The sequence below is a fragment of the Helianthus annuus genome, chromosome 6 (assembly GCF_002127325.2).
Source record: "Helianthus annuus cultivar XRQ/B chromosome 6, HanXRQr2.0-SUNRISE, whole genome shotgun sequence".
In the NCBI taxonomy this organism is placed as follows: Eukaryota; Viridiplantae; Streptophyta; class Magnoliopsida; order Asterales; family Asteraceae; genus Helianthus; species Helianthus annuus.
In genome coordinates, this window is record NC_035438.2 from 112,469,761 (window position 1) to 112,480,280 (window position 10,520).

Sequence of the window (10,520 nt, forward strand, 5' to 3'; positions counted from 1 at the left end):
GTAGTGTGGCATATGATTTGACAATCATTTAAAGCAAATCAGTAGTCACGTGATATTACTTACACAATTCATATGTGTTAGGCACATGTGAAATCCCTGACCTATTCCCTTGTCATCGGCCCAATCACAAAAGATTTATCATATTCATACACAGCAGCCCAAGTTGGTTTAATCATGTTTGCATGTGTTAAAGTTTGTGAGGTCCAATTAAAATGGTTCACTCATTATTCAATCATCAATCATCAGCCAAGTTGTTATGGTCATTCAGTTTTCATTAAAACTTTTGACATAAAACCCTAATCTGTTAATCGTCTATCAGATCATCAATAACAATTCGAACCTGAACAATAAGCATGACACAACCAATCGCTCATCAGATTAAGGTTACCTATCATACTCAATCTATTCAAATCGCAACCAAGTCACATAACAGTTCATTCATGATAATAAACAGATAGTTCATGATTAATTTAATCAAATAACTCTTAACAGATTACTAACCCAAACGAGATGCACAATCGAATACGTAAAAAGCTTCGAGATCCAAGACTTGTCGTCGTACAGGGATGAGGAGAGAGAAGTAGTTAGGGTTTTGCTAGTTATCGATTACATGCACAGGTTTAAAACAAATCCTATATTCAAACGTTATTGGGCCAAAGCCCATTCCATGTTTTCGTTGGGCACATGTGGACGAAAACACATAAAGTGTTTTCGTGAGGTGTGGGTTTTCGGCTAGGGGTGATAGGAAATAATTAAACAATTCAGATATGTATAACATATACACACATATTACACATATCACAAATAACACTTATTTTGCATCTCAAATGATTATTAAACACATTTAGCAAGTACATACGAAGTTAAATCGGATAGAGACCTTGAAAACTCGAGTTGTCACAGTGTCCGACTTCATTGCATCTGTAACAGGTTCTAGTTTCTCTTGGATATGACACTTCAGATCCATTCTTCTTCTTTTCAGCAAGAAACTCTTGGTTTGACTGTCTCCAGAATGGTTTCTTCTGTTCTTCTTCTGAACTCCCACCTGACACAAATTCTGTTTTTGTTTTAGAATTTTTCTCATTTTTATGATTTTCTGGTGGAACAAAGCCTAATCCTTTCTTTTTGTAGCTACGATTTTGGTTAGGTTTCTTTTGAAAACCAGAACCAGAATTGTAACCTTTTTTCTTGTTTAAACGTTGTTGAACTCTTGAAGTGTATTTTTTAGGTTTTCCAGTAAGATTTAAATCTTTTATTTCAGAAATATTAATTTCTGTCATTTTGAAAACCTTTTTTATCAGATCAAAACGAACACTTCTTATTGGAAATTCTTTGTCATAGTATAATTTGTCCGAATCATTTAAAGTATATGCAACTTCAAATGTTTCATCATCAAAATTTGCTTTCGATAACAAAAATTCTTTACTGTAAGACCGTTTGACCGACGATTTTGGACTGTTGACTGACAAATTTGACCCTCCAGACTCTGACTTTGACTCATCCTCATCAGTATCCAACACCTGATCGACCACCTTTTTGATTAACTTAGACTCATGATCAGTGTCAGACGAGGTAAACGTGACGTCAATGTTTTCTGGTAATTCATCAGTTGTGTCGGTTTTTAGCTTTATATTGACTGCTTTTTCAAGTTGCTCCTCGTTTGGTTTTCTAGGTGAATATCCTTCTCAAATTGGAGGCGGACACTTGTTATAACTAACAGTCGGTTTCTTACCACTATCTTTCTTTTTCTTCGGCTTCTCATCTTGAAAAGCTTCCATTCCTGCAACAGTTGGATAAATATGATCAATGAGATAATCAGAACTAGAATACCTTTGTAACAAGCGTCTAATTCTCTCATTCTCAATCTTCTCTGTCTCCAACTCTTGCTTCCATTTAGCACTCTCTTCTATGTAGAAGTTGATAGCTTTCTGCTTAGTCATCATCACAGCATTCATCATCGTTAGTGCTTGTTCTCTTTCTGAATTTGTCTTTTGTAGACCAGTTACTGTTTTGTTCAAGACATCATAAGATTCTTTCACATAGTGGAGGTTGAACAGTAACTGCTCCTTATTTTTCTCATATTTAGCAATTATCTCGTCTTTTGCTGCACATCCCTTGCAAGCTTCCAAACACTTCTCACAAGGTTTAACAACTTCAACAATCTTTTCGAACTTCGATTGTTGTCACACCCCCAAAATCCACATGCGGAGTACCACCGCTTGGAGGCGTGACTGACCAGGATCTTAGCCACCAATCACATTGAACATCATGAGTATATTTAAATAAACTTTCATTTATTAACAATAGTGTACAATATTTCCCATTTTACAGCGGAAGCATATTCAACTCCATAAATGTTTATAAATTCACATGTAAGCTCTTAGTCTTATGTTACGTTTCCTTGTGTCCCGACCCATGACCACTCCAGCTTCTCAGACAGCAAGTTCCTTTGATATGCACCTAAAGGCCTGCAAGGCATGTAACAACTAGTCAACAACAATGTTGAGCGAGTTCACAGTTGGGTGTTCGTTTTAAGTGTTTTACGAAAACATAGTTTGTCTTTAGTTGGCTTACTTGCCGTGGGGGTTTCCCATAGTTGAAAATATGATTAACCAGTTTACCCTATTTCCCATGCATATCATAGATGGTGGGGGTTTCCCACGTGAAATACCAGTTTACTCTATTTCCCAAACCTTTTTACGATATTTAGTAGGGGCTTCCCATGTCTGTATTTACTATTAGTTGGGGGCTTCCCATGTTGTATGTTGCTAGACTAGTTGTAACCATGAGTGTTCTTCTTAACCCGAGAACAGGAGTACGTACGAGGTTTACGTAGGTTTTACGTAAGTGCCCTTGTTAACCTGAGGACAGTGGTACGCGTGTGGTTTACGTAGGTTTTACGTAAGTGTCCCTCGAAACCCGAGGACAGTAGTAAGCACAAGTATACGTAGGTTTTACGTAAGTGTCCCTCGAAACCTGAGGACAGTAGTAAGCACATGTATACGTAGGTTTTACGTAAGTGTCCCTCGAAACCTGAGGACAGTGGTAAATACAAGTTTACGTAGGTTTTACGTAAGTGCCCTTCAGAACCCGAGGACGATGGTAGATAGTCTAGCAGTAGTAAAAGTACGAGTAATTGTCCAATCCCATTCCCAACCCCGGGAATCCCATGCCTTCGTAAGGGTGTGAACTCACCTTGGTTTGCTCGGCAGATAAACAAAATGGTCACTTGAGCTATATGTGGTCAATCACGTCCTAACATGGTTACCATAAAGTCAGGTCTACGTTCAAGTATTGCACGTATGTTTGCATAGAACTAGCAAGTTACGAACACGTAGTATTCATGGCATACACGTAGAGTAATATCAGACGAGTTTATGTAAAAGCCCATTGTGAATAGCCGGCCCAATAAAGCATATGAAGTCCAAGACTTGTGCGGCCCAACAATTAATCAAACACTTAAGCTTATGCAATCCAAATAATCTTGTGCGACAACAGATATTTGTGCGATTGGAGTTTGGGCTTCGGGGCCCAACAACATAGTAATGTTCAACAGATGTGCGTGGCCCAAGCCTTGTGCGATCAGCACTGTCTTGTGCGATCCACAGGGTCTTGTGCGATCATGAAATTCTAAACTGTACAATATGCCCAAGCAATTACACTAATCTTGTGTGACTGTCTTATGCGACCGGGGCTTGTGCGACTGCCCTTGTGCGATTGGGTCCTTCACATCCGACCTTGTGCGATTGACTTGTGCGTGTGTGTCTTGTGCGATTAGTTAATTAATCCCTAAAATCATGCTACTCAGTTTTATTGTTTCCAATCATTCATTCCAATCGGTCAAATAACAGTTTCCATATCATGCATAAATTTAATCAAGACAGATAGACAGTTTCCAATTCATGCAATTACCGATCAAATCAAGCAAATGTTTCTATCTTCTTAAGAACCCTAATAACAACTAATCACAACACCAACTGACATCCAATCGAGTCTTCATGCCAGCGGATTTTGTAGCTAATATGCAACCTAGGATCATCAAATAATTAACCAACCCTCAATCATGTATGCACAACGAAACCATGGATATCATGACTACCAAACCATTCGAATTTACATAACCATCATGAGTACTAGCGGATCATAACAAGTTCACTAACTATCATCCATTCCTAATATTAGCATCCTTCCTAATGACAGCCGGGCTTCCCACAAACTCTAACCATACAGTTTCATGCAAACATATGATTCAACCACACTTTGAACATAATGATGGTAACTAGTCAAGATTAGAGTTATTATAATTATACTAACCGAAAGATGGATGATACTAGGCACGAGCTTCAAGAGGAGGATAAGAACTCCGAAAAATGCATACTGCCGTCAAACTAGAGAGAGAGAGCTAGGAGAATTAGGGTTTGGTAAAGAGTAGGATGTATACCAACACCCCTTGGTGTTATACGAAAGCAATAGGGCCGAGCCCATCCTCGGGCTTCTCTTGGACTCGGGTTCAAGTGAGGAGGGCCGAGAGGAGTGTGGGTGAAAACATTATAGTGCGGCCCAAATGTGTTGTACGATTGGACTAGGTTGTGCGACTAAGGGTTGTTAATATACATACATTCACATAATAATCACATAATGAAAAGATAGCATTTCATAACAACAATCACATTAGTTAGTCACATAGCGTTCACACCGGCTACATCAAAGTGCACGAGAGGTTCTGAAGTGCGAGTTGTCACAATTGTCTTCACCACTTCAACCACCTTTTCTTCTGCTTTCACTTGCTCAGTTTCAATCATCTTCTCAGCAACACTATCAACAATCTCATTCTGAACAACATCTTCAGTTTTCATTCGTTGTTATTCTTTAGCATCTCGTTTCTCCTTCAGTTTCTCCATGCAATCTGCAAAATAGAAATGGAAACTTTCAGGAGAAAGATGAGATTTAGCAACATTTATATGTTTCTCTTCCTCATCATCACTGCTACTATCAACTGGTGACTGATCAAACTGTACAAACTTTTCAGAACTAGCATCTGATACATCAGAATCTGACGGTGTTTGATCAAATACAACTTCTTTTTCTGAAGTAACATCATTCTGAACACTCTCGTCTGAACTTTGTGAACCTTCATCAACACTTTCTGAGCTTTCATCAGATACAATAGACTGTTCTTCCATACTATTCACATTCACTCCAATAGACTTCATCCACATAGCAAACATGTCTGGTTCTCTGACAATCTTTGCAATGAAAGCTTTGAAATCACCCTTTTCATTAACAAACATATCCCAGCTGAAGCCTTCAGGTAGTTGTTCATCATCTTGATCAACTAAACATGCTTTGCTATCAGGAGATATGTAGTTGCTCCAGTTGAAGTCTACCAAACAAGCTCTCTTTGAATCCTCAATCTTTCTACCATGAGCCGTCTGTGAATCTTGCTGTTGACCAACCTGCTGATAAATGGCTTTCCGGTAGTAGTCATCTTTTCCGAACGGATTCTGAGTGCCACTAGCTTCTCTATTCTTGCACTCCCGTTTGAAATGGCCTTTCTCCCTGCAACGAAAACAAGTAACTTTAGATTTATCAAAACCTAAAGTAGATACATGAGCATCAAGAAAGTCATTTCTCCCGGTAATCGTTTTGAACTTTTCAGCACGTCTAAGAACACTAGCAAGACACCATTTGATATCCATTAATTCCATCTCTTCGGCGTCTATTTGATCGTAATCCTCTTTGGTGAGCATAGGATTTCCGATTCGACCATTAACAAGACCTTCATATGAAAGCAACACTGAACCAAGTAGAGCCATGTGGTCTTTAGCAGTGTCTTCTGAAAACTTTGACCTTCTGGAAGGTTTAGAGCAATATTGCACTGAATTACGTAACCATTTCCGGTCTTTGTGCTTTGAGACTCAAAGCTTGTATTTGACTCTTTAGGATTGACACTTGGAAATGATGAGAATCCGCTGCTGCTTTTGTTAGAACTCTGATCAGCTTTTTCTGATGAATCCCCAGCACTGAATGCAGTTTGGATTTTAGGACTTCTCTCAGATTCTGGAACTGGAATACTACCTTTGTAGTACATTTTAACATCCTGTTAACCACTCGGACTGTTCATTCTAGCGATCTTCTGCTGTTCCAGATCCTGACTTTCGATCTTTTCAATAAACTGAGATATAGTCAACCCATCATAAAGACCTGTGTTCTTCAGAATCATCAAATACGTTCCCCACTCTTTCTGAGGTAACGCATCAACAAGCTTGTCTACCCCACTCTTCACGATCTTTTGTAATACTTAACATTGACATTGATCGCACTAGGTGGCAGTAACGTTCTATCAGCTTCTTAGTATCCTCTCCCGGTAAGCTACTGAATAGATCAAACTCTTTCTTTAACAGTACCTTCTTGCTTTTAATCATATTCTCGCTGCCCTCAAATTTGACTTTAAGTGCATCCCAGATTGACTTTGCAGCTTTGTCGTGCTGTAGCAGAATAAAGATGTCTTCTTTGATTGCTTGCTGAAGCAGACTTATCATCATTTTCTCAGCTTTGTACATAACCCGTTCCTGATCCGTGAACTCTGATAATTCTTTGAGAACTTGCAAATCTGTTCGAGGCAACACGTACTTCTTTAGTATGCATTCCCAAGACCTAAGATGGATTGCCTGAACCCAATTCTCAAATCTGTCTTTCCACCCGTAATATTCTTCAATATTCATCAATTTCGGGGGCTTTTGGGTGGTTCCCGTCTCATTTTCTATGCTCATGGCTTGAACAATAGCAGATGGACCAGATGATGTTGCAAATGCATTATAGAACTCGGTATCCATGATGACTTAGCACGTTTTTCAAATTCAGTGACAAATAAGCGAAACCAGATGTTTGTGCACTAAAAGCGAAATCCCAGAATTAGGTCACAAAAGCGAAACCCTGATGATCTTTGGAGCGAAACCATATATTGAACACAAGAGCGAAACCCTTGAGATCCTAAAAGCGAAACCCCTAAGATCAAATGAGCGAAACCCTAATTTGCACTTGGAGCGAAACCTGTGTTGTACCTAAGAGCGAAACCTCAAACAATAATGTCCACTGGAGCGAAACCTAGTGTGAACTAAAAGCGAAACCCCTCAATTTGTGACACAAGAGCGAAACCAAGTGTACAAATCAGCGAAACCCCTTCCTAATGTCCGATAAAGCGAAACCTAGTCCGAAGGTAATTTGATCCATTTTTAGTCCGTATTTAGATCCGAAACTTTCCAGGGTTTGTTAATGTCCAATTATCTATGATCTATGAATTTTGAGCGAATTTCGACCGGTAAAACTTTCTGAAATGATGAAAGAAGGTGTAGAAGTAAGAAAACAAGATAAATTCCAGCTAATCTCTGCAGAACTCCTCCTCCTGAGCTCTGATACCACTTGTAGGATCGTGATCTGACCCGAACGAGTCGTTTAGAGGTGTTCAACTTCGTTTCAGGTGCGGAATAACAAGAAACGGAGTTAGAAATAGCTGATTCTTCACTAAATATGCTGATTGTATTAATTTGACAACGTTTATAGCTCGATCTTCACACCGACAGCACTTCGGTATGGAATACAAGGCAATCTCTCATGGTTTCGCTCATATGAACCCCTATATATAGTGATGATGGTTTCGCTCCAAGGTACATGTCCTTATCAGCGAAACCCTAACATGTACGCATAAGCGAAACCCTAGGTACAAATAAGCGAAACCTCTACCTTATGTCCCTATGAGCGAAACCTGCTTCTTATACACATACATTTCCTATTTTCTCGTAAAACGTGCCCTAATCTATACAATACAATGTAAGACTCGATACAAGACGAAGTCGACAGATGTAGTGCACCAACAAGTGCTTACCAGAAAACTTGTTGAAAACCATGTACACCACCGTCGTCACTTCCACTGCCGCCGCCATGAGCGGCGGCGCCGAATCATCTCGTCGCCAGAAAACGGGGGTACAGGGGTGTGGTGTCGTTCGGAGGGGGGTGTTTTGCTGGTAAAATCGTCGACATCAACGTCGATGTCGCCGGTCGTCTGCTGCCGGTCTCGTGTGTATGTCCCGCACATTAAAAACGAGAGGGAGGGAGGGGTTTATCAGAAAACACGAAGACCGGAGGGGTCGCCGGACTCGAAAACGGGAGAAGAGAGTGGGGGTCGGCGGCGAAGTTAGGTTGACTAGGGTTTTCAGATGTAGAAGATGAAGAGGTTCAGTGGTGTGCGTGTTGTTTTGATCTGTGATTCCAAATGGGAAATAAGGGTATAGGCATTATTTATACCTAGGTTAAGTTTGTTTTAAGTGGGCTTGGGCCCAGGGCCCATAAGCCCAATTCCCGTGTTTATGTGGCCCAATCGTACTCACGAACCCGTTTTCAAAACCCGAACTCTCCATAACGTCGTAAAATATAATTTTGGGTTAAATTTTCATGAACTAGTATCGGTATATGTTGTTTGCGCGCACGTTCGTCGATTACGGTAATAATCGCGTAAAATTGCGTCATTGCCGTTTTTAATCCGTTTTTTACTACGGATATAAAATTTAATTACAAAGCTAAATATATCGTAAAATTTTATTTTTGAAGGAATTACGTGTCTCCATTGCTTCCGTTTCGTTGCCGGTGCGTTCCTGCAGTCGCTTTTTTCGTTCACGTTTGCGCTTTGTGACGTACGGAAGCACGATAGATTCGCAAAACTAAATTTATAAGTATAAAATATTCGTATAAAATTCGTATTTGTCGGCGTTGTCAGTATTTTTTTGGTTTTAGTTTGCCGTCGTTTAATATTCAGCGGTTTTCCCTTAAACCAGCATTCGCGCATTGTAAAATCGGTTAGACGTTCCTAGGCATACTAAAGGCCTAATTAAGTTAATTTATGTCTTAAACGCTATTTATTATTGCTTTAATCACTTGTTAATCATGTAATTAAAAGCCGTTAATTGCCGGTTGTCACATTCTCCCACTGTTGCAGAAATTTCGTCCTCGAAATTTGTACTATGTTATCTCCTCAGAGTTGTTCCATTTGTAGGTAAGTCCGAATAATACCAAAGTGAATGACCACGTAATCGAATCAAGACTTGTTCGAATTATGTGAATTCAAGGTCATTTTGCATCAATAAGAACCCAACGGTTCAACTGAGTTTGTTCAAATAATCGATGTCAAGTGAACGAGACATAGTGATACTATCAACAATGTGACCAAGTTTACGGGGGTCCAACAAAAGAGAAATTTCGACAAATAGAATTCCAAATGAACATTCACAATATACAAATCAATTTTTGAAACAACCGAATTCACTACCAACAGAACTTGCGTTGGTTGTTGTATAGATGAAACACGGAATCAATGAATTCATCTGAAATAGAAACATGAATATGATTCATCAACTATCGAACCAATAAATGAATAAAATCTGTGTGTTGACATTACTGAATTGCAAGGATACACCGGAATGAAATCCAATCGGACCTGGTGTATCATTGTCTTAATACATAGTTGCACTAAGACCATTTGAATGGTTAGTTAAATAAAAAACATACGTAGTTTTGCATGAAACGATCGATCATGATTAGCCCAAGCTATAAGTTTATTCCGACGCCACAAGGTGTCATAGTGAATGGAATAATCTGATAATAGCGGTAATCAAACAAATTCACCGTGTTTGAAATCAATTGAAGGCTCAACGAAGTGAATATGAATGTCTGTTCCAAACAATTCTCATAGGATTTTCAATTAAAAATGAAACAAATAAATGATGTTTTCGATCGAAGATGGAAAGAAATAAATATCACAAAATGTTCAACCGATGATGAAAGAACCGTTAGGAGGTACACCGGAATATGACATGAATTTGTGTACCATTATCTTAACACACGATTGTGTTAAGATTGCTATAATATGATAAATCGGCAAAGCGGATTTAATATAAATAAACAATTGAATAAATAATTAAATCCGTACATGATGTGTGCAAACGAGATTAGCGCAAGCTTCAAGTTTGTGAAAAACGCCACCACAAGGTGATTGTGATAAAAGAAATGATTCAATAAAGTCGAAAACCAAAAAGCCTGTTATGATTCAAAGCAAATGAAGTGCTTGTTGGGGTTATTTCGAATATGATGGCCTCAATCCATCATCTGGAATCTTGAATTTAATATATATATATATATATATACATATATATGTATATATATATACATATATATATACATATATATATATACATATATATACATATATATATATATACATAATAAATTTTGACAAGAAACAAAATCCAACAATGAATACATGTATCAACAAGAAAATTTTGACATGGTTACAACGAAAAACCATGTATACCACTCAAAAGAAAATGAGTTTTCCAAGAAATCCTTCGACTTGATATCAAAGAGTCAAGGCTTTGCAATAATGCGGGTCATCTAGATCACAATGCAAGGATCAAGTATAGCGAAACAATATTTGGACTTTGATAAAGCAGCAATTAGGAGTGAAACCA